This window comes from Tamandua tetradactyla, chromosome 15, assembly GCF_023851605.1.
Source record: "Tamandua tetradactyla isolate mTamTet1 chromosome 15, mTamTet1.pri, whole genome shotgun sequence".
NCBI lineage: Eukaryota > Metazoa > Chordata > Mammalia > Pilosa > Myrmecophagidae > Tamandua > Tamandua tetradactyla.
In genome coordinates this window covers 51,690,854-51,713,476 of record NC_135341.1, presented here as the reverse complement: position 1 = coordinate 51,713,476, position 22,623 = coordinate 51,690,854, and the positions used below count along the sequence as shown (strand labels likewise).

At 38.5% G+C, this 22,623-nt stretch overlaps 1 pseudogene; it reads right to left on the bottom strand.

The window, feature by feature from the left end:
- Window positions 1-535: 535 nt before the first annotated feature.
- On the bottom strand, window positions 536-17,630 carry LOC143656822 (glycoprotein-N-acetylgalactosamine 3-beta-galactosyltransferase 1 pseudogene; annotated as a pseudogene).
- Between the last annotated feature and the right edge of the window lie 4,993 nt (window positions 17,631-22,623).

Below are 22,623 nucleotides of genomic sequence, written 5' to 3'. Positions count from 1 at the left end.
GTGTGTGTGTGTGTGTGTGTGTGTGTGTATCCATGTGGTAGAGGAAGGAAGGTTACTTCATTTATGTCATACTGTAAATACCAACTCACATCTTGAATTTACAAACGACACTGAGCAACAATTTTTTCTTCAAAAATGTTGTTTAAGGCAGATCTTTTAGCATTGTGTGTGTTACTAACATGGTGCAGTATACTTTTAGCAAATTTAATTGTTTTAGTTTCTCAGTGACAATAATACATGTGGTCAGGAACTGGCAACAAAATCTCTTCTAGTCCCTCTACTTGGCCACCATTTTAAAAACACACACACATATATATATATATTACTGTATCAAATAACTGTTGCTATGTTACTGTATCAGCAGAATTCACAGCTCATTAAAGCTTCAGTTTACAGTCATTCATATGAAAGATTTCTAATATGGGATGTTTATTTAGAAAGAATTGCACACTGGGATTACAGTACTCTATATCAGAAGTACAGAAGTCCTTTTTCAGTGCACTGTCTTTTATCTCTGTTCATTCATGTTTTTCTTTCAACAGTTTCCTAATTTTACTTTTGGATCATCACTTTTGTATGTTTCAGCAATTTCCTTTAGAGATATTCTCAGGTAAGGCAGGTTGATAACTATATACATAGCCATATGGGCAAAGATGATAAACAAGGTATTCTAATTCACATGTGGTTAGAGGATCAACACAATGAAAAGAAATGGCAAGATCAGAGAAGTATCTGAGAACCTTGACAGCATCCAGTATCAAAAAGTTTTGCGTAGACAACCTTCGATTAATTGGTAAAGGGATGAAAAGTTTATTTTCTAGTGGTATCCCTGGAATCTCCCACTTTTATGTTTATTATATCCATGCATCTCCCAAGTGCTGAGTCATGGTGGAGCCATGGGTACATCTGTTCATTTAAAATGCAGCCACAAATCTCTTCAAGCCTTCCTTGCTCAATATATATATCCCACTCATTCACTCACTTGGCTCTGCTTTACGTAGGACTTGAATTTTCTCCCAAAGTAAATGGGTCTTTCAGGGTCATATTTTGAAAGAAGCCATCTTAAATAGTCTATTATGATAGACGTGCAATCATCCGCTTTCATAAACCAATCACCATCTTCTAATTAATAGTCATAAACATACTGAAAAGCTTTAATCGTTTTCCAGTATAGTTAGTTTCTACCTTCTTCGGTTTCTAATCCCACAATAGGAAAGTCTTTATGTTCTTCTGAACTCATAAACAAAACTTTATTACAATGTTGGGCCTATGTAGTTTTGAGGTTATTTGGCTTTTTTCTCTAAATTTTGGTTGTGCGTTAGTCCTGTCAATTCTACCTTGCTATATGAGTGTGAATTTGCTCTGGATGTAATTTGAAAGTAACTTTTAAACCCCCTCTATTTTTGTACCTTGTCTTTGACTCCTTTACTTTCTTGTTTCTCTCCTCATTCCCTTTTCCAATTAATTCATAAAGTGGGGTTTCAGGGATCGCTGGACTCTTGCATAGCTAACCAGCTGTTCTATCTCAGACCACAGATATGATCTTCCTGGTTTGGCCAATTTTATTTACTATCTCACACTAAAGCAAACTCAGTGCCATTTCTAGTCTTTTTTTAGGGCCTTCAAATGATCAAAGCTTTCATCCAGGCTTATGGGAATAAAATCAACAGGAAAGTGACAGCAAAGGGACCCACACCTTATCTAGTTGGCAAATGATCTTGTCCTCCAGAGAAGTTTACTGGCTGTAGGTTCATAGTATCTAAAAAATAGAGACCCCAAGGAACAAAGAAAAATGAATGAGAGTTGACAGTTCATACAACTAGTAAGACAACTACAAAATGTTACTTGACATTAAAAGTGTTATAAAAGTGAGTTGCTCCTTCCTCTGAGACTGAATGTTCCAGTATACTTTTTGTGTACCAAGTGTTGTTTAAAGTATTTATCCATGAAAGTAGAACATACGTTTATTAGTACTGTGGGCCCTTATGCTCAAACCCATATCAATTTTACTAAAGTATTATAGCATTATGCCTGAATGATGAAATATTGGACACCTTGGAGAAAACAAATATGAAAACAGAATACATTGAAATTATTAGAAATTAAAACTTCATAAATCATCAATCAAATATGATTGTCAAAGCGACCAACAACTTGAAAAATGAAAAACAAAGGAAATTATGTTGATGTTTAAATTATCAGGACAAAAAAATGTTTCAAAGAAAGTCAGCCAAATACAAGATAGCTAGGAATAAAACTAACACAAGATGTAAAGCATTTGTGGATAAAATTATATAGTGTTATTGAAAAATAGTGAAGTAGACCAGACCCAAATAAAAAGAATATATGTGTTCATGGATGAAAAGACTCACATATAGATGTCAGTTCTCCCATAATTGACTCGAAGATTCAATCTAATTCCAGTAGGAAAGTGGGTAGAATGACTGATACAACTTGACAACTCAAGTCTAAAATTTATGTGGGAAGGCCAAAAATTGCAAATTACTGGAGGAAAATAAAGAAATGCAGAACATAAGATAAAGATTTACTAATGAGATATAGAGACTTATTTTAAAGGTTATTGCTTAAAGCAGTATGATTTTGGCTTAGGGATAAACAAGTGGAACAGAGTATAAGTCCAGTAACAGACTATGCTTGTCAAACATGGAATAGCAAATCAATGAGAAGAGGATGAATTATTTAATAAACAGTAATGCCTACATTAGTTATTTACATGGAAAATTAAATTGCAATTCCTATTTCTTGCAAAAAAATATTATTTTGGAAATATTGCTTCTATAAAATACTTAAAAGAAAATATGAAACTATATTATACTTAAGAATAGGAAAGTATTCGTAAAATGAAATACAAATATCAAACAAATCAAAGAGTCAATGAATCAAAAATGAATAAACTCCATTTCTAAAAGTCCACAATAAAGAAAATAAAAAGACATGCTACAAACTGGGAAAAATATTTGTAAACTATCAAACCAAATTAAGATTCTTATCTAGAATTGTTAAAATATCAACACGAAATAACAAAAAATCTAATTGAAAAATGGATAAATGACTTAAACTTTCCAAAGAGATAACTCAATGAATATCTGAGTGGTCCAACAGTAATAAGTATTTAATTTATAGTTATTTTATACTCAAAGCATCCTATATAAGCCAAGGAAGTTCGCTATTGAAAAACCCACATTTATTCTGGGCATCAAAGAATTCTCGCATGCAAAATTCTAGGAAAAATTAGCAGCTCACTGGGGAAAAAATTGCAAAACACACAGAAGAAAAAGGCATGTGAATTTGTCATCAGAAATAATAGATATCACAAAAGATACTAGAATTATCCAACTCAAAAATAAAATGTTTAGTTTTTGCAAAAAGAAATTCATTGGGAACCTTGAAAACATGAGCAAAGAGCATACACATGCAAACATTTACAAATGACTTCTAGAAATGAAAAATAAATAACTTAAATGAGCATCCATTGAGAGGATGCTCCTAGGACAGAAAAGATAAGCTCTAAGATGGAAGGCCAGAGATACAAGGGGGAATCAAATAAAAAAAAAGTGGTATATATGGATACACATAAACAAATATCAACTGATCAAAATAATAATTATTGCCTACTGTTTAAAAATAATAGAATACTTAATAACATGCAAAATAGCTAGGTGGGAGTAATTGCAGTATTGTTCACAAGAAGGTAAGGGAAACAATTAACTTTAGAATCCAGGTATGTATATTGTTATGTCTATGCACTCAAATAAAGAAAAGCCATATAATTTACAAAATATTTAAGAAAATTAGACTAAGAAAAATATGAAATCATCATAAAAGAAAGCAAGATAGGAGAGAAAAGGAAACCGAGTATGGTAGTTTGAAGCTCTTACGTACCCCAGAAAATCATGTTCTTAAATTCAGTCCGTTCCTGTAGGTATAGGCCTATTATTGCTGGGACCTTTAGATTAGGTTATTTTGATTGAGATGTGACCCACCTCATTCAAAGTGGGTCTTAATTCTCTTACTGGAGCCCTTTATAAGAGGATGAAACACATTCAGAAGAAAGGATGAAATTCAGAGATGCTTACAAAAAAAGCCCCAGAGAAGCTCAGACTGAGAGAGGAAGACGGTGAAGCAAGAAGGTGAAGTGAGAAAACCTGGGAGAGTAGGAGCAGCAGATGTCGCCATGTGCCTTCCCATGTGACAGGGCTGTCCTAGATGCTGGTTAGACCTGTCAATACCTTAACTGGGACATTTTGGTGGCATTAGAACTGTAAATGTGTAAGCTAATAAATTCCCATTGTTAAAAGCTAGTCCATTTCTGGTACATTGCATTCTGGCAATTTAACCAAACCAAAACACCTGGAAAAGGCAGATTTTAACAGAAAATAGGAAATATCTAGGGAAGCCTGCAGAATGTTGGCATTTTTGCAAAACACAGTAGTGATAAGAACATATTACGTATTCTGTCAGAGTCTAGGGCTCATGTGAGATGGAATTGCACAGACTCTCCTGGTGCTTCTTCCTAAAGTCAATGTTTTCGTAATGATAAGAAACACCTGAAAACAGTATCCGCCATTACAGGAAACAGGTGCAATATCTAATTCCACCAAGGGAAAAGATGTATTTTTTTTTTTTATAACCACCCACATAAGAGTTCTAATCTAATCTGTTAAAGGAAAACTAAGAAAAGGGAATTTAGCCAGTAAATCAAAAATTGCTTATGGTAAAAATGAAGACTTTTTGACTTGACTGTATGCTTTTCTTCAATGTTACAGTGACAATTTAAGTTGGATATTTGAGGATAGGAGTGGCCGAATTATAATGAGGCTATTGTTATCCAGGTACCAAGTATTTTTATTTGTTTCCCCTCATCTTTCAGGTCTGGTAGGCTATCTGAACTTTAAAATACAATTCAAAGATTGTTCAGGAGAGAAGTCACTCTTACATGGATACAATATTCTCTGGCTTCATCTGGATTTACCAATGTCATTTCACACCCCCCCCCCCCAAATAATAAACTCACCCCTCTTTTAGTGCTTTGATCATCATTTTATTTTAGAGAATATACCTAATGGGAATTTTGAGAAAAAGATGTTATTAGTTTACTCCACAAATTTCACAAAACCAAAAGGAAAACAAAAACCAAAGTACATTTATTTTCACTTATTGCCCCAGTTGCATTTAAGTTCCCCATTTATATGTTGAAGGGTGATAGAAAAGCAAGTTTTGGCCTTAATCATTAATTCATGTCACATACAGCTTAACGCCTTTTGGGGTAATGTTAGGTATTTGCAACAACTTTTGAAACAATGATTATACACATAGCATATCTAGTTTCTAGAGATTCTTTATTGGCATTTACTAATGTTCATTGTTGCACATGTTATCTTAACATTATGCCAGAATAAACTTAAAATATAACCACTTTGTTGTGTGCAAACACCAGAAAATTCTGCAAGACCCTTCATATGTATTAGGAATTCTTCAAAACATAGCATGGAGTTAGTGTCATTTTCTCTCAGTGGATGTGGCAGATTCATTCATTCACCATGTGTCCCAGAGTTGGTAGAATAACTTTCTATACTGCAGAAGCTGATAAAATAAAAGTTACATTGATCCTGGTATCCAGGAGTCTTAAGCAATTTAGTTTCTATCAGTTAGATGCACTTTCATGGACCTGAATTTGGAAATTAATTAAATAAGGCAATGGTATGTGAGGTGTCCATATTAAGGGTGCTAATTGTGCATGCACAGACTTTCCAGAAATTAACACATTTTGTTGCAGCTTCTGGAAATCTAGATCACACATAGGATGTGTTTCCAAAACCAACAGTTCTGATGAGAGCTTTCTGTTCCCCAATTTTAGCTAAGGTTATTTGCTCCTATAAAAGGGCACAGTTGTGTTAGGCTTCTTGGCATCCTGGCTGAGGCTGAGGAAGCAGTTTCTTTGATGAGCTAGCCTGTTGTGTTGATCTGGAAATCATCCTTAGAGTCTCAGCCTGAAAGCTGCTCCAGGCTTTTCCAATAATTTTGTAAGCTTTTAATTCCCTGCATTAAATGCCATATCTACTTCAACTATCAAGAGTGATTTTGTTATCTACAACCGAGCTCTGACTGATACAGTACTTGGTACAAGAAAGTTGCAGACAAGAGACCCTTAAAAGTGGCATCAAGTGTCAGGAAGTGTGACTGAAGGCACCAGTGTTGGGGCCTGAGTGACAACAGGCTCTTGGAGAATAAAGGTGGAGGGAAGCTTCATGGTGAGTTGATTCCAAGGACTGCTGCTGTTCTAGAAAGTTGTATCTTTTCTCAAGCAAATCAACCCAGCCTTGGTACCTGGTATGTAATTACTGCTCACAAAAATGCTTTCTTCTCTCTTTTCCATGCCAATAAGCAGAAAATAACAGAAATAGTATCCCTTGTAGGAATATTAGTCTACCTTTACTGTATCTTACATCAGGAATATATTAACACCCTGGTCTGAACTATTATTTTGTCTGATGAGACTTTAATTATCTTATCATCCCACAGGGCATCTCATGGGTCTCTTGAGTTACTGACATTCTTTTAGGACAAGGTGAAGAATGAAGTAGAATCTACTCTAGATGCCTCAGTAAATACATGCAGTCTTGAGAGTGCAAGATGAAACCAATGAATATTCAGAAGTCTTGCAGCTCAATACAGTTTCTGGGCTACAACAGTATGAATTGTGTTGGGATAATCCCTCCAAAATAAAAGATGCATTAATTTACTTTGCATTCCTTACCAATAAAAGATACAGTGCCTGAAGGTCTTTGGATTTTGGATCCTGGTTTAAATAAATCTATCATAAAGAAATTTAGAGGACAAGTGATGATTTTTGACTACTGACTGGATATTAGATGATACGAGAAAATTACTGCTAATTTTGTTAGGTATGATAAAGGAATTATGATATTGCTTAGAATTGACAAGCCATAATATGTGTAACTTACTTTAAAATACTTCAGCAAAAATTAGATGAAGCAAACATGACAAATTTTTAAATCAATCTTTGAATCTAGATGATAAATGTACAGAGGTTTATTATAATTACCCTATATAGTTTTATCTTTGAAATTGTTCAAATGTGTAATCAAAACATTGTATGTTGTGAGTTAAACTACAAAGTCTAAAATTCTTAAATTAAAAGAGAAAAATATTGAAGTCCTCCTCAGTTTCTTATTCTGACCATTTTTAGCTAGACTGGCTCTTGATTTCTTGTGATTCCACATGGATTCCTGGGTGAAACCGAGGCTCCTTCAGTGGTTGAAGTCAGGATTCTCTGACCAGAATGAGTTGATTTCCTGGAGGACTGCAGATATTGCAATAGCTCAACACAGTATTACCAGAACCTCCCATTTGAAGAGCCCAAAGAGAAAGCACAATACCAAGATAATCACAGGTAGCAGGCTTCACTCTCCAAACACAGTAGCAAGCCAATTCTTAGCCTATAAAGCAATTTGTCATATGCAAATTTGTTTTCACATTTCAGCACTGGGTGCTTGTCAAAGTCATAATAGATAATAAGTGGTATCTGAGGGAAAGAGAATAGGCAGAGGAAACATTTTTGGTTTCAGCCTTATCAATATCCTAATTACTAAGTCCAATTTTCTGAATGTATGACTTGTGTTTAAAATTTATTGAAAGAAATCTTCCCTTTATTTATTCAATGAACGCTTATCACCTATTAATGTATCATCCATCTGCTATTCCTCTTGAGAGGTTAATTTTGACTTTATGGAATTGATAAAGGAGAGAAGAGGGGACTCTCACCTCTTCTTTAACCTTTCTCTCCTTTCTTGAAAAGTATCAACTGGGGCTTTGCTGACTTCTTGCAAGGTCAGAAAATTGTAACTTTACTAACCCCAAGTACCAGGCTATTCTTTTCCCTTGAGTCTAATCTAATTGTCTCAGTTCCCTTCTCCTCAGAGCTCTGTGTTGGTGGCAGCACCGAGTGAAGGCCCTGTATGCTAATTTTCCACAGTCTCTCCCGACTGGCTCTCTCATTCTTATGCACAATGACAATCGCTATTGCCTTTCACTGAGGAATTTCTTAGACCTGTGAAAACTGCTTCTTAAGGAACATTTTTCCTGAGTTCTCATAGTCATTTAGCTGTATGTATATATGTATGTATGTATCTTCACCACCATGATACTCCTGAAGTTTATAAGATTTTGTATCTGGTGCCCCGAGAAGCCGAGTAAAGACAAAATATTTCATCCCATTGTTTTTTACTCATCTTTTGAAAGCCCCATCATAGAGCAGTTTTTCTTTCTGTTGCATCCATTTTCTGCATTAGTGGGCTGTCTTTCAAATATCTACATTTTCTATGCTGGTTTATTCCTTCAAGAAGAATCATTGAGTCTCTTACACTAATGCCTGCTTCTTGGTTTGATTCCCTTTTTTCTGCCAGTGCTTCTCTGACTAAAGTATATATAAATCACCTGAACATCTTGTTAAAATTCAGATTCTGACTAAGTAGGCCTGGGGCCTAGGAGTGTTCATTTCTACAAGCTCCAAGGTGAGGCTGATGCTGCAGCTCTGTGGACCCACTTTGGAGGGCAAGAACCTAATACATATATACTGGCATTAGTTTCTGGGCTCACGGGACCACTTTCCTTCCCACTGAGCTCTGTATTTGGGTTTCCTTTTTTCCATTTTTGTATAAATATAGTTCTCTAGCTTTAACTTGAGTCCCTAGAATGAGAAAAATAAATAGATTGGGAGTCTACCAAATGCATTCCCTATTCAATAAGTTGTGGCCATCTTCATCTTCTCAAGTTAGAAACTTTTATAATAAGAATGTGAGGATAAAAAACTTGATGACTCTCACTCTCTAGAGCTAAACCTTTAAAACTAGAAGGCCGTCACATACCAAATCTTCAATCTCTATGTGTTAACTTCATCCCCAAATTTAACTCCTCGTCTCTTTTAATTATCCATTTTTGAGTAACAAACTACATCCAAATTTAGTGATTTAAAACAATCACCGTATTATTTCTCAAGAACCTCTGGGTTATTGGGTCTTCACTGGATGGTTCTTCTATTGATCTTAGTCAGGGTCTCTTACAAGGTTGCAGCAGATGGTGGGTAGGTCTGAAGTATTCAAGATGATGTCACCCACATACTGGAAACTTGGCTTGGATGGTTGGAAGGCTGGGCCTCCATTTCTATGTTTCAAGGCTTCTCCATATGGTCTCTTAATGCAGTCTCTCCAGTGGAATAGCCAGGCTTCTCAAATGGCAGCTCAAGACTTCCAAAACCAAAAGTACAAAAGCAGAAGCTGTCAGTTTTTCTAAGATTTAACCTGGAACTGGAACAGCATCACTTATGCCACATTTTACTATTTAGCACAAGCCATAAACCCAGCCAGATTTAGTGTAGGAAGGAACTATGTAAAATTGCGAATATCAGGAGATTTGGTTCATTGGGGGGTCATCTTTGTTGATTAACATCTATTTTCAAATTTCTTGATTAACATATTTAATTTGGGACTTTAGGAAGATAATAAAAATCTATGTCTTCCACACTTGAATTTGAAACTGAGAGATAAAATCAAGAATTTGTCATTTGTTGATCAAAATATTTTATGTATATCTGTCAGATCAGGTCTCCTATGTTATACTGCTTCTTTAAGCACTTCTGAGTACCTCACTAAAGTATCTAGGAGCTTCTGCATCCCTCAGTGCCCACAGAGGCAATAGGGAGCTCTGTCTCACCCCAGCAATTCTTACTCTTGTAGCATCATGTTGGCCACTCGTCTGCCATATGGGCCCCTTTGAGAATCCAACTGATTATCCACTTGGCTCTATGGTACCAACTTTAAATGGATTTTCTATCATAACCTACCCTGCTCTCCATATCCTGGTTTTTATCTCAAAGCAGCAGCAGGAACAATTATGAGCCTGAACCTCTTAGTTGAAGGTTATCTAATGTCATTGCTCTCTTATAGATTTTCCCTATGTCACACTCTGAGTTCTTTCTACCTAGTGTTTATTGAATTCTTCATGGTAGAGTTAATGTATCATTCTGGGTTCTGTCAGCAAGCACAGTCACTATAAGTAGTACGGGAATAAGAGAATTATTTGAGGATCTGGCCCTTATATAAATATGGAAGAAGCTGGGGAAATGAAGCTGGATGTGGGAGTCAGAGGATTAGAGAGGAACGACTAGCCAGACTTCCTGAAGTTCTGAAATGGGTGGGGAAACCAGATCTCCCAGAAAAAAATCAAAGAGCCAGGCAAGCTGAGCTACCATGATGAAAGGGAAGCTTGTGGAAAGTTTGTCTTCCACAAAAGTTGCCTGGAAGTCTCTGTGTAGCTACTTCCTCTATAGTTCCACAGCTTAGTGTCTCACTATGGGTCTGGACCCCTTGGTCAGCAAGTCTAGCCATTGAGCTAGACATGAAGTCAAGGAGAAAGAAGAGCTGGGACCCACTAGGCACCTGTGTGTTTGTCTGTGGATGCTACTTTACTTCCACATTCCAAATCTCAGGAATGTCTCTCATTTGTTCCATAGCAACCTGACCCATCCTTAGAAAAGAATTCTGGGAAACAATTTCCAGGTTAACCAAGTTGATATACCATAACACACAATTAAGACTTTTTTAAATCTGACTGTTTAAAAATCTTGCTCTCACTTCAAAAATCATTTTGGTGGCAAAAACACTTAACATTTAAACTATTTGCATTCCTGCTATAGGAATGCATTTTTCAGGGAAAGATGAAAGAAATACATTGATTTAATAACAATTTTTTTTAAATTTTTTTTATTAATCAAAAAAAAGAAAAGAAATTAACACAACATTTAGAAATCATTCCATTCTACACATGCACTCAGTAATTCTTAGGATCATCACATAGATGTATGATCATCATTTCTTAGTACATTTGCATCGATTTAGGAAAAGAACTAGCAAAACAGCAGAAAAAGATATAGAATGTTAATATAGAGAAGAGAATTAAAATAATAATACTAATAAAAAAATATATATATATATAAAGGAAAAAGAAAAAACAAAAACAAAAGATACAAACAAACAAACAAACAAAAAAACATATTTCAGGTGCAGCTTCATTCAGTGTTCCAACATAGTTACATTACACTTAGGTATTACTGTGCTGTCCATTTTTGAGTTTTTGTATCTAGTCCTGTTGCACAGTCTGTATCCCTTCAGCTCCAATTACCCATTATCTTACCCTGTTTCTAACTCCTGCTGGTCTCTGTTACCAATGATATATTCCAAGCTGATTCTCGAATGTCGGTTCACATCAGTGGGACCATACAGTATTTGTCCTTTAGTTTTTGGTTAGACTCACCCAGCATAATGTTCTCTAGGTCCATCCATGTTATTACATGCTTCATAAGTTTAGTCTGTCTTAAAGCTGCATAATATTCCATCGTAGGTATACGCCACAGTTTGTTTAGCTACTCGTCTGTTGATGGACATTTTGGCTGTTTCCACCTCTTTGTAATTGTAGATAATGCTGCTATAAACACTGGTGTCCAAATGTCCATCTGTGCCTTTGCCCTTAAGTCCTTTGAGTAGATACCTAGCAGTGGTATTGCTGGGTCGTAATCCATTCTGCCATTCTATGTCTTTTGATTGGGAAATTCAGTCCATTAACTTTTAGTGTTATTACTGTTTGGATAATATTTTCCTCTACCATTTTGGCTTTTGTATTATATATATCATATCTGATTTTCCTTCTTTCTACACTTTACTCCATACCTCTCTCTTCTTTCTTTTCGTATCTGACTCTTAGTGCTCCCTTTAGTATTTCTTGCAGAGCTGGTCTCTTAGTCACAAATTCTCTCAGTGACTTTTTGTCTGAGAATGTTTTAAATTCCCCCTCATTTTTGAAGGACAATTTTGCTGGATATAGGAGTCTTGGTTGGCAGTTTTTCTCTTTTAGTAATTTAAATATATCATCCCACTGTCTTCTAGCTTCCATGGTTTCTGCTGAGAAATCTACACATAGTCTTATTGGGTTTCCCTTGTATGTGATGGATTGTTTTTCTCTTGCTGCTTTCAAGAGCCTCTCTTTCTCTTTGACCTCTGACATTCTAACTAGTAAGTGTCTTGGAGAACACCTATTTGGGTCTATTCTCTTTGGGGTGCGCTGCACTTCTTGGATCTGTAAATTTAGGTCTTTCATAAGAGTTGGGAAATTTTCAGTGATAATTTCTTCCATTAGTTTTTCTCCTCCTTTTCCCTTCTCTTCTCCTTCTGGGACACCCACAACACGTATATTTGTGCGCTTCATATTGTCATTCAATTCCCTGATCCCCTGCTCAAGTTTTTCCATTCTTTTCCCTATAGTTTCTGTTTCTTTTTGGAATTCAGATGTTCCATCCTCCAGTTCACTAATTGTAGCTTCTGTCTCTTTAGATCTACCATTGTAGGTATCCATTGTTTTTTCCATTTTTTCTTCTTTGTTCTTCACTCCCATAAGTTCTGTGATTTGTTTTTTCAGATTTTCTATTTCTTCTTTTTGTTCAGCCCATGTCTTCTTCATGTCCTCCCTCAATTTATTGATTTGGTTTTTGAAAAGTTTTTCCATTTCTGTTCGTATATTCAGCATTAGTTGTCTCAGCTCCTGTATCTCATTTGAACTATTGGTTTGTTCCTTTGACTGGGCCATATCTTCAATTTTCCGAGTGTCATCCATTATTTTCTGCTGGTGTCTGGGCATTTGATCAGATTTCCCTGGGTGTGGGACCCGGCTGGTTGAAAGGTTTTTCTGTGAAATCTCTGGGCTGTTTTTCTTTTCCTTCCCAGTAGTTGGCGCTCGTGGTGCTCGTCTGTCTGCGGGTCCCACCGGTAAAAGATTCTGTGGCTCCTTTAACTTGCCAATCCGAATCTCGCAGTCGGCCCGGGAAACCGCGCGTGGAGGGGGGGGTCGCCGGCCGCCGCGGCTTGGGGGAGTGCCGGTCCAAATTGCCCAGCTGGCCCGAGACGCCAAGTGTGGTGGGAGGGCCCCACTATCCAACGTTCCCAGTCAGACCGGGGAGCCACGTGCGTGGAGGGGACCCCAGTCGCCAGCCGCCCCGGCCGGGAAAACGCACGCCCCTCAGGTATCTCACTGCAGCGGATTCTCCCTGCCCGTTCAACCGTTCCAGAATGGGGTACGCTGTCTTTTTGGTCTCTGTCGTGGCTCCGGGAGCTGTTTCGTATTGTTTCTGTTTCTTTAGTTGCTTTTCTGGAGGAGGAACTAAGACCCGCGCGTCTTACTAAGCCGCCATCTTCTCCGGAAGTCTCGATTTAATAACAATTTTAAGAAGTCATCTTGAATCCCATGATAATAATCAACATTGTACTCAAGTGCTCATAAAGAATCAGGGAACTGAGTATTTAGGGAACTAGAATGAATACAGAGAAGACTTTATCTGCAAAGAATGGGGGCTCTATAAGCATATTAGACTAATTAATGACATAACTCTTCGGGATCCAGTGGAGTCCCTTTAAGACAAAACAGAAAAAAAAACATAAGTCTGAAGTTGTAGGATGAGTCAAAATAAAATTAGGATGCAGTGTTGGTTATCACTGAACAGAGTTCACTCAAGTCCCAAAGCCTGGGAGGTCTTAGAACTTTGAAAGGCAGATGTGCATATATTTTTGGTGTGTCTTAAAAGACTGGGAGCCCAATCCAAGGACTTGCATAGATCTTAATAGAGAAACAGTTTTCACTCCCTAGGAATGCCAGCACTGTTGACACCCTACTGCAGTCTGCATTTATTCCTATGAGTATGTCAGATGCTCAAGTACTCTACAAAAACTTGCTGTCAGAATCTACAGAAGGTCTTTATCCATTCTTAGGCAGAGGTTGTATTGGTAATTTTCAGCTGATGATAGTTTTCCTTGGACATCTTACTTTTCATTGGTTGATGGCTGATTGTAAGCATTAGTGTAGAAATTGCACTGAAATCCAATAGTTTTGTCTTCACTCAGTTTCCAATTAAATGCTGCATTTTTTCTTCTCTATTCTACAAATGTGATTGATTGATTGGTTTTCAAGAAATAAGGTAAATTAAACCTAGTTGACTATCTGGCATGCTTATAGCTCTAAGACAGCTGAAGAGCAGGTAGTCTAAAATCCACAGCCTTTTCAATTAATTTAGTGGACTCACTTGGATCTAATTTTGTGAAAACCTATTTAGCAGCCATCAAGTTGTCAATCAGAGTGAAAAGACAGCAAAGCAATGGGATTAAAGTAAAGCAATTATATTCACCAAACAGAGGACTTTATTTCAAGAAAAGGAACAGCAACTTCAACAGGTATTAAATTCGATCAACTAAAGTTTGTGTCTGTGTCAGTATTTTCTTTTTCTCTATAGCTTTTCTGATAAATTCTGTAGAGATGGTATTTTTCACTTTTTGACCATACAAGGCACTGTATAATTCTGCCTGTTAGCTGCAGGAGTCTACACCTCCTGATATCAAAGACGTAAAAAAGTTTTCTACCCTAAGGATCAGGCTTCTGTTTAGTTTACCCTGTGCACAGTATTTTTGAAATGCAAGTATACCTCATTCCCTGCCTATTACAACCATAATACATATTAAAACACCAAAATACATACATAATACATACCAAATATGAAAACAAACAAAATACATAATACGTATTAAAACACCAAGTCAGACCAGCATAATAGCAGGAAGAAAAAAACCAAGAAATTCAATAGCGACAATGGGCAAAGGATATGAAATAAGCAGCATTTAAATGGCTAATGAGTGTAAGGTGATTCAAAGTTAGCAGTAATCCAAGAAGTGGAAATTAGAACAAAACTGAGACTTTATTGATCTGATTGTAAGGTACACAACTGCATTCTGTTTCTAAAAATTTATTGAACTTTACACTTAAGATATGTTCACTTTTCTGAACATTTTATATTTTAATAAGAAATTAGAAGGGATTGAAAGTTAAAAGTGGTAGACTAATATTCAAAACAGGAGATGCTAAATTTTAACCTTACAGGTTGGCAAAAATTAGACAACTGAAATGATATCAAATGCTATTAGAGTTATAAGAAAATGTGGTATCTCCTACACTTCTGGTGGAAGTATAAACTGGTGCCCACATTCTGGAAAAAAATCTGACAGTATTTTGTGAAAATGAGGATGAACAAGCTATGTCCCAACAGTCGCATTCATGGAACTGTTTTAGTTTGGTAATGCTTCTGGAATACAATAGTACCAGGAATGGATTGGCTTTTATAAAAGGGATTTATTAAGTAACAAATGTACGGTTCTAAGACTATAAAAATGTCCAAACTAAAGCATCCAGAGAAAGCTACATTGACTCAAGAAAGACTGAGGGCATCTTGAACACCTCTGTCAGTGGGGAAGGCACATGGCCTTAAATAGACAGAGTCACCTCTCCACATAATCAAAAGGCCACACCCATAACTGGTTCTGTCACATCTCCATGGAAACAATCCAATCAATGTTTCTACCCTAAACGATTGGTCTTTCCCCACAAGATTGGATTAGGAAAAAGAACACGACTTTTCTGGAGTACATAACATCTCAGCACAGGGACTATACCAAGAAACTCTCACCAAGGTTCATAAGGGAACATTTATAAGATAATCAGCAAAAATAAGTCTTTTGAGTCTGATATAAAAAGTCAAATGAGATGTTACACATTTGCTGTGCTGGGGATAGTACCTTTTACATACTGTAGATTGCATAAATGTTAGCTAGTAGGGGAAATAAAAGGCAGAAGATGGGACAGTCCTGGCTGATGTAAGATGAAACTGTGAAAACATTTGAAGCTACCTCATTAAGTATTGCACCCCCAAATCCATTTTTAGGAATACATTTTCTTCTGATTCCTAGGCTTGTGGGAAGAAGAAAAAACATTCTTGGCAGAAGAGGAAGTACATGGAAATAGAGGAAGGGAGCATGAACAAATTCAGGTTCCTAAACTGTCCCTGGAGCCACAGGAAACCTCAGAGAGCTGTTCTGGGTGGTACAGGTGCTGAGGCCTAAAAAGCTAGCAGGGAAGACAAGGACTCACGAAGTCATGGGACAAGCATAATAAGTATTTCCAATTGACATGGTGAGTGGCAGAACGGTAATGAAAAAATAAGGCTTTGAAACTGGAGAGAAATCAAAGAACAATAAGACAGGCAGAAGTGAATTTATTTGAGAGCTAATAATGCTTAAGCTTCACGGTCCCTCACTTGCACAAGCCCATCACACCGGCTGCATCTCATTTTTATTCTTTTTCATAAAGATAGCTTCCCCATATTTTATAAGCCCAAGACAGAAGAGTTCCCTATTTCTAGTCTCCACTCCAGAGACATGCCTTTCTCTCTCTCTCTCTCTTTTTTTTCCGTCCTGTTTGAATTGAGAGCAAAGACATTACAGCTGCTGTGTGTCCCGCTGCATACCCATAGAGCTTCGCCAGAAAGATGATAGAGAAAATGTCACAGGGGTCAGCAGACAGTCCCATGGTTTCGTTTTCTCCCCTCCTTATCGGTACAAAATAAATGTCGTTAGGGATTACGAGAGAACGAGTTCTCAGCAGCAGCAGCCGAAGACCACTAGTCTCCACCCAGAGGCCGGCACAGGAAGAGGTTGCCTCTCCGACACGTGCAGCTTATTGCATTAATTACACAGTTCCGCTTTCTTCTGGGTGCCCAGAAATAAAATCTAAGACATGCAAAGCCTTTGAAGCGGCCGCCAATGGGTCGCTAGCCAGATTCATATTTCATATCCTGAGGATTGATTCCTTTTCTACCGGGAGTTGCACCAGGAGGCCACAGAAACCTGCCTAATTGCTGCGTTCGAGCAGAGATTTCCAGCATTCTAGAGACCCCAGAACCCTGTTTGGCCCCCTGTGGAGTCTTATTATTGCAGCCAGTTAGCTAAATAAATGTGTAATTTGTAACCGCTGGCATAAATTACCTATTTCACAGCCTGTTCCAGAGCATGAGAGAAATCAGACAAAGAGGGTTTTTAAATTTTTTATTGTTTATAATTCCATCCACAGAGTGCAAAGTGATGAAACTGCTTATGCAGCTCATTAATTAAGTGAGCTGACCCCTGAAGGGTAATGCACAGCAGCTGTAAGTGTCGAGACAATGAAGGCAAGTAGGTGTAGATGTGACCCGGTGGACTGCAGCTGGTCTTGACAACAGAATTCACTGATTGTTCAGAACCTTGCCGTGTAACTCGAAGTTCGGGACTTGGAGCAGTGAAATGGGCCCCTTTAGGAAGCTTCTTAAGAATGCAGATTCTTGGGTGCCACCCCAGGCTTGCTTGATCAGAATCTGCATTTTAAGATCCTTAAAAGATTCACGTCCACCTTGAAGTCTGAGTAGTGTGGGAGTAGGATTTAGAGGAATGAAAATTAGATGATCAAAAACTCCCCCAGGCTGAGCTCTGCAGTCCCCACAAGCAGCGTGCTGATTGACATGGGCTGTGGAATCAGACCAAAAGGGCCCCAACACCACATCGGCCCTTACCAGTTGTGTGCCCTTGGGTAAGTCGCTCAAGTGCCATGGCTTCAGTTCTCTCAACTGCAAAGTGGAAGAATGATGTCACTTTCTTCAGAGGATCATGGTAGGTGTGCCAGGCCTGGATCATGATATTGTAATAAGCCCTCAGAATTATTTTAATACTAAGTTTGAATGTAATTTTGATATTACTATGATATGACCTTATAGATATTGGTTTCCACAATTCCAGAAAATGCCACTTTCTAATGCTAGGAAGGCTCTAAATAGGCCAGCACACACATTTGCGGATCACTGAGAATTTCCTATTCCTTAAAAATCACCATGGCATGAACTTTCTGTATTTCATGGCATTAGTGCCAACTTCCAAGGTTCCCTAGACCCTCTGTTTGCCTTCACCTGGATCAGTTCTCTGTAGAAACTCATGGGATCCGCCAAAGCTGCTGACCACGTTGAATCTGAAACACTTTTATTTCCTCTTAAGGCAATGTCCTATTGATCAATTGGTCGATTAATTGCTTTACTTATAAAATCCTAGATAAAAAACTGCTTCACGGCAACCCTCTGTTTTTACTCATTGGAGAACATGACGCAGACATTTCTTGGTAATTGTAATAGCACCCTCCCCTTCCCAGCAACACACACATCAAAGGATTAACGAGCAATACGGAAGTCACTAGATGTTTAGAATCAAGAGCTGTGGGAATCATTTCAGTAGAGAGATTGAGCCACAGGCAGGGTTAAGGAATGAAATGGGGGGTGTGGGGGGGCAGGGTACGAGAGTAGGAGTAGCTGTAATGATTTTGTAATGATTTTTGAAATCAGAGTGCAGCAGTGGTGGGGGGAGGGGAGGGGAACTTTTTATTGAATTGGGGGAAGCAGTGACTTGAGCTTTCTCTTTTGCCTCCCCTGAGCCTCTCTCCACAGCAACCCCTGCTAAATTTCTATTGTTTCCATCCTTAAAATAATGCCTTTCACTGACTGTCAAAGCCTTTGTTTTGCAGATAAAGAATCAGAGGCCCAGGGAATGAAGAAAAGTTTATGGAAAAGGGCTTCTCTCCTCCTCCTCAAAACACACCATCAATCAATTTTTACCTTTTCATAGATTTGCATTCTTGACAATGCTTTATTCAATTATCATTTCATCTTTAATCTTTGCCATCATGAGATAGATAGTAAGTTTCTGAGGTTCACAGAGATGATCAAGGCCTGATAGCAGGTGACAGAGCAGAACTTTTATTTTCTAGTCTCCTGCTTTTGATATCACACAGAGTAAAACAATTAAAAACAACTGCCATTTCTCTCAGTCATTGCAGCATAAGAAGGGAAAGAGGGCAGCAGTAAATTCAACTAAAAAAATGTTTTAAATATACATACAGTAATTTGACCCTTTTTTGGCATACATTTCTATGTGTAACACAAGTACAGATTTGTGTCTTCACCAACACCATCAGGATACAGAACAGCTAATTTACTTTTAATAGGGGGTTGATGAGCCAACATCAGTGTTGGGCCTGAAGGTATGTAAGAATTAAGGATTGTGAAAACTTACTTTCTCTGGCCCCTGAAATGACCCTTTGTGTTCCTCAGCATTCTCTAGAGAAACAGAACCAACAGGAGAGCTCTGTAAATATGAAATTTATACATGTATCTCATACAGCCGTGGGAATGGGAGAGTTCAAAATCTGTAGGGCAAGCTGTGAAGCTGGCAGCTCCAATGAAGGGACTGGACAAACTCCACAAGAGAGGCTTGCTGGCTGGAGTAGAAAAGTCTCTCTTCTCCCTTAAAAGCCTTCAACTGATAGGATTATCTCATTGTGGTTGGCACGCCTTATTTGACTGCAGATGTAATCAGACTCAGATGTAATCAATTGACTGATGATTTAATACACCAACTTTCCAGCTTATCAACCAGCCACAAAATACCTTTGCAGCAATGGTCAGGCCAGTGCGTACCTGACCAGACAACTGGGCATAATCAGTCGGCCAAGTTGACACCAGAAGCTAACTATCAGTCTACCCTTTGTCAACTTGGCAGCTATACACATCACCTTGAAACACACTTCCAAATAGAACACAATAACAGACATATGTTTCTCTTAACAATAATCAACTGTCCTGTGTAACACTGGAAATGTACTACGTCTCTCCAGAATAGAGTACACATCCTTAGGTAACATTCACTCTTAAATTTCATGTCCTATGACTTAAATACTGTAACATGAACAATGCAACTTATGTCATGTGATTAGAGGAAAACAAGGTGTTTCTTATGGACTAACACAAACACACTCAGAACAAAACAGGGAGAAAATATTCAAACAATCACAGTCCTTGCTTCTGTAATCGGTCATATGGTCGTAGTTTACGTTTATCACTACCTTCATCTACTGCATAGTCTATATTCCCTTTCCCCTCAGCAAGCACTCCAGCTGGCCATGGTTCTCTGCCAAGTGGGATGACTCAGACCTTCATTCTTGAAGTTTCTGGGACATTGGTAGTCCTGCCTGGATTGGGTTGTTGCAGTTTTCCATCGATTTTATTCACAGGGCAGGGTAGTGCTAAGAGATGCTCTAGGAGATCGTCTATGTTCCAGAAAAACTCCTTTTTACCTGCATTGTACAGTTGCAGACCTATTTCTTTTTTATAGTCAGGATCAATCACCCCAGACAGAACAGTAATCCCCTTTCATGCCTATTGATTCACTGGCGTGAGAAGCTCAAAGTGGCCAGGTGGCAGTCTTAATTTCTAGTTAATGGAATCATTGTTATGTCTCTTGGAAGGACCAGCAGAATTTAAGGTTTCAGGGACAGGAAGCAAAAATTTTCCTAGTGGATCACTAGGGGTGATAGTGAGTGCTGCCACTCCCATTTCCACCCCTTGATAACTGGACCCATGAATCCTGGCTATGGGAGAAACAGCACCATATAGGGAGAGCACTTCCCTAGCCCAGCAAGGTATTGTCACCTAGTTGGCACCGTAATTGGGTCTTCAAAAGCCATTCCACCATTCTGTCAGCCCAGCTGCCTCTGGATGATGGAGAACATGGTAAGACCAGAGAATTCCATGAGCATGTGCCCATTCCCAAATTTCATTGCTATGAAGTGGGTTCCTTAATTAGAAGCAATGCTGTGTGGAATACCATGACAGTGGATAAGGCAATCTGTAAATCCATGTACGGTAGTTTTTGCAGAAGCATTTCATGCAGGGATTGCAAACCCATATCTGGAGTGTTTCTATTCCAGTTAAAAAAAATCGCTGACCCTTCTGTGATGGAAATGGTCAAATATAATCAATTTGCCACCAGGTAGCAAGCTGATCACCTTGGGGAATAGTGACATTTTGGGGACTGAGTATGGGTCTCTGCTGCTGGCAGACTGGGCCCTCAGCAGTGGCTGTAGCCAGGTTGGCCTCAGTGAGTGGAAGTCCATGTTGCTGAGTCCATGCATAATCTCCATCCCTACCATGCCCACTTTGTTCGTGAGCCCACTGGGCAATGGCAGGAGTGGCTGAGGAAAGAGGATGACTGTATCCACAGGACAGGCCATCTTATGCACTTCATTATTAAAATCTTCTTCTACTGAAGTCACCCTCTGGTGAGCATTCACATGGGACACAAATATCTTTAAGTTCTTTACCCACTGAGAAATGTCTATCCACATATCTCTTCCCCTACCTCTTTGTCACTAATTTTCAATTATGCTCCTTCCAATCCCTACCATCCAGCCAAACCATTAACAATAGCCCATGAGTCAATATACAGATGCACATCTGGCCAGTTCTCCTTCCAAGCAAAATGAACAACCAGATGCAATGCTCAAAGTTCTACCCACTGGGAGGATTCCCCCTCACCACTGTCCTTTAAGTACATCCCAGAATGGTATTGTAGTGTGGAAGCTGTCCACTTCCAGGTGGTTCCAGCTTATCGTGCAGATCTATCTGCAAACCAGGCCCAAGTTCTCTCTTCCTTGGTCATCTGACTGTAAGGAACTCCCTAAGAGGCCATAGCTCTGATCTAGGAAAGAGAAGATAATGTTGCAGGAGTAGGGGTCATGGGCATTTGGGCCACTTCCTCATGTAATTTGTGCCTTCAGGACCTGCTGGAGCACTATCTCTAATAAACCATCTCAATTTTATAATGGAGTGCTGCTGTTTACACCCAACTTTATGACTTGGTGGGTCAGACAACACCCAGTTCATGATAAACAACACCAAGTCTCATGGTAACTTGGTGGCCCATGGCTAAGCATTCAGTCACTACTATGGCCCAGCAGAAGGCTATAAAAGCTGTTTCTCATGAGAATAGTTATCTTCAGTAGATGGTAAGGCTTTGCTCCAAAATCCTAGGGGTCTGCATTGTGATATTTTGACATGCCCCACACCACTGGACAACTAGAAATTTCACTGAGGTGGAAGGCCCCTGTATTTTTGTCGGATTTATCTCCCATCCCCTAATCTGCAAGTGCCTTACCAATAAATCTAGAGTAGTCGCTACTTCTTGCTCAGTAGGTCTGATCAGCATGGTATCATCAATATAATGGACCAGTGTGATGTCTTGTGGGAGGGAGAAATGATCGATTTCCCTGTGGACAAGATTGTGACTTAGGGCTTGAGAGTTGTTACTCCCCTGAGGCTGGAAGTAAAGGTATACTGCTGGCCTTGCCAGTTGCATACAAACTGTTTCTGATGGTCCTTAATGACAACTATGGAGAAAAAATCATTCACCAGATCAATAACTGCATACCAGGTACCAGGCAAAGTGTTAACTTGCTTAAGCAATGATACCACATCTAGAACAACAGCTGTAATTGGACTCACCACCTGGTTAAGTTTATGATAATCCACTGTCATACTCAAAGTCCCATCTATTTTCTTTACAGGTCAAATAGGAGTATTAAATGGAGATGTTGTGAGAATCACCATCCTACATACTTCAGGTTCTTAAGAGTGGGACTAATCTCTGTAATCTTTCCAGGAATATGATATTGCTTCTAATTCACTATTTTGTTAGGTAGGGGCCATTCTAGTGGCTTCTACTTGAGCTTTCCTACCATAATAGCCCTAATTCCATGAGTCAGAGAACCAATGTGGGGTTTCTGCCAGTTGCTGAGTATGTCAATTCC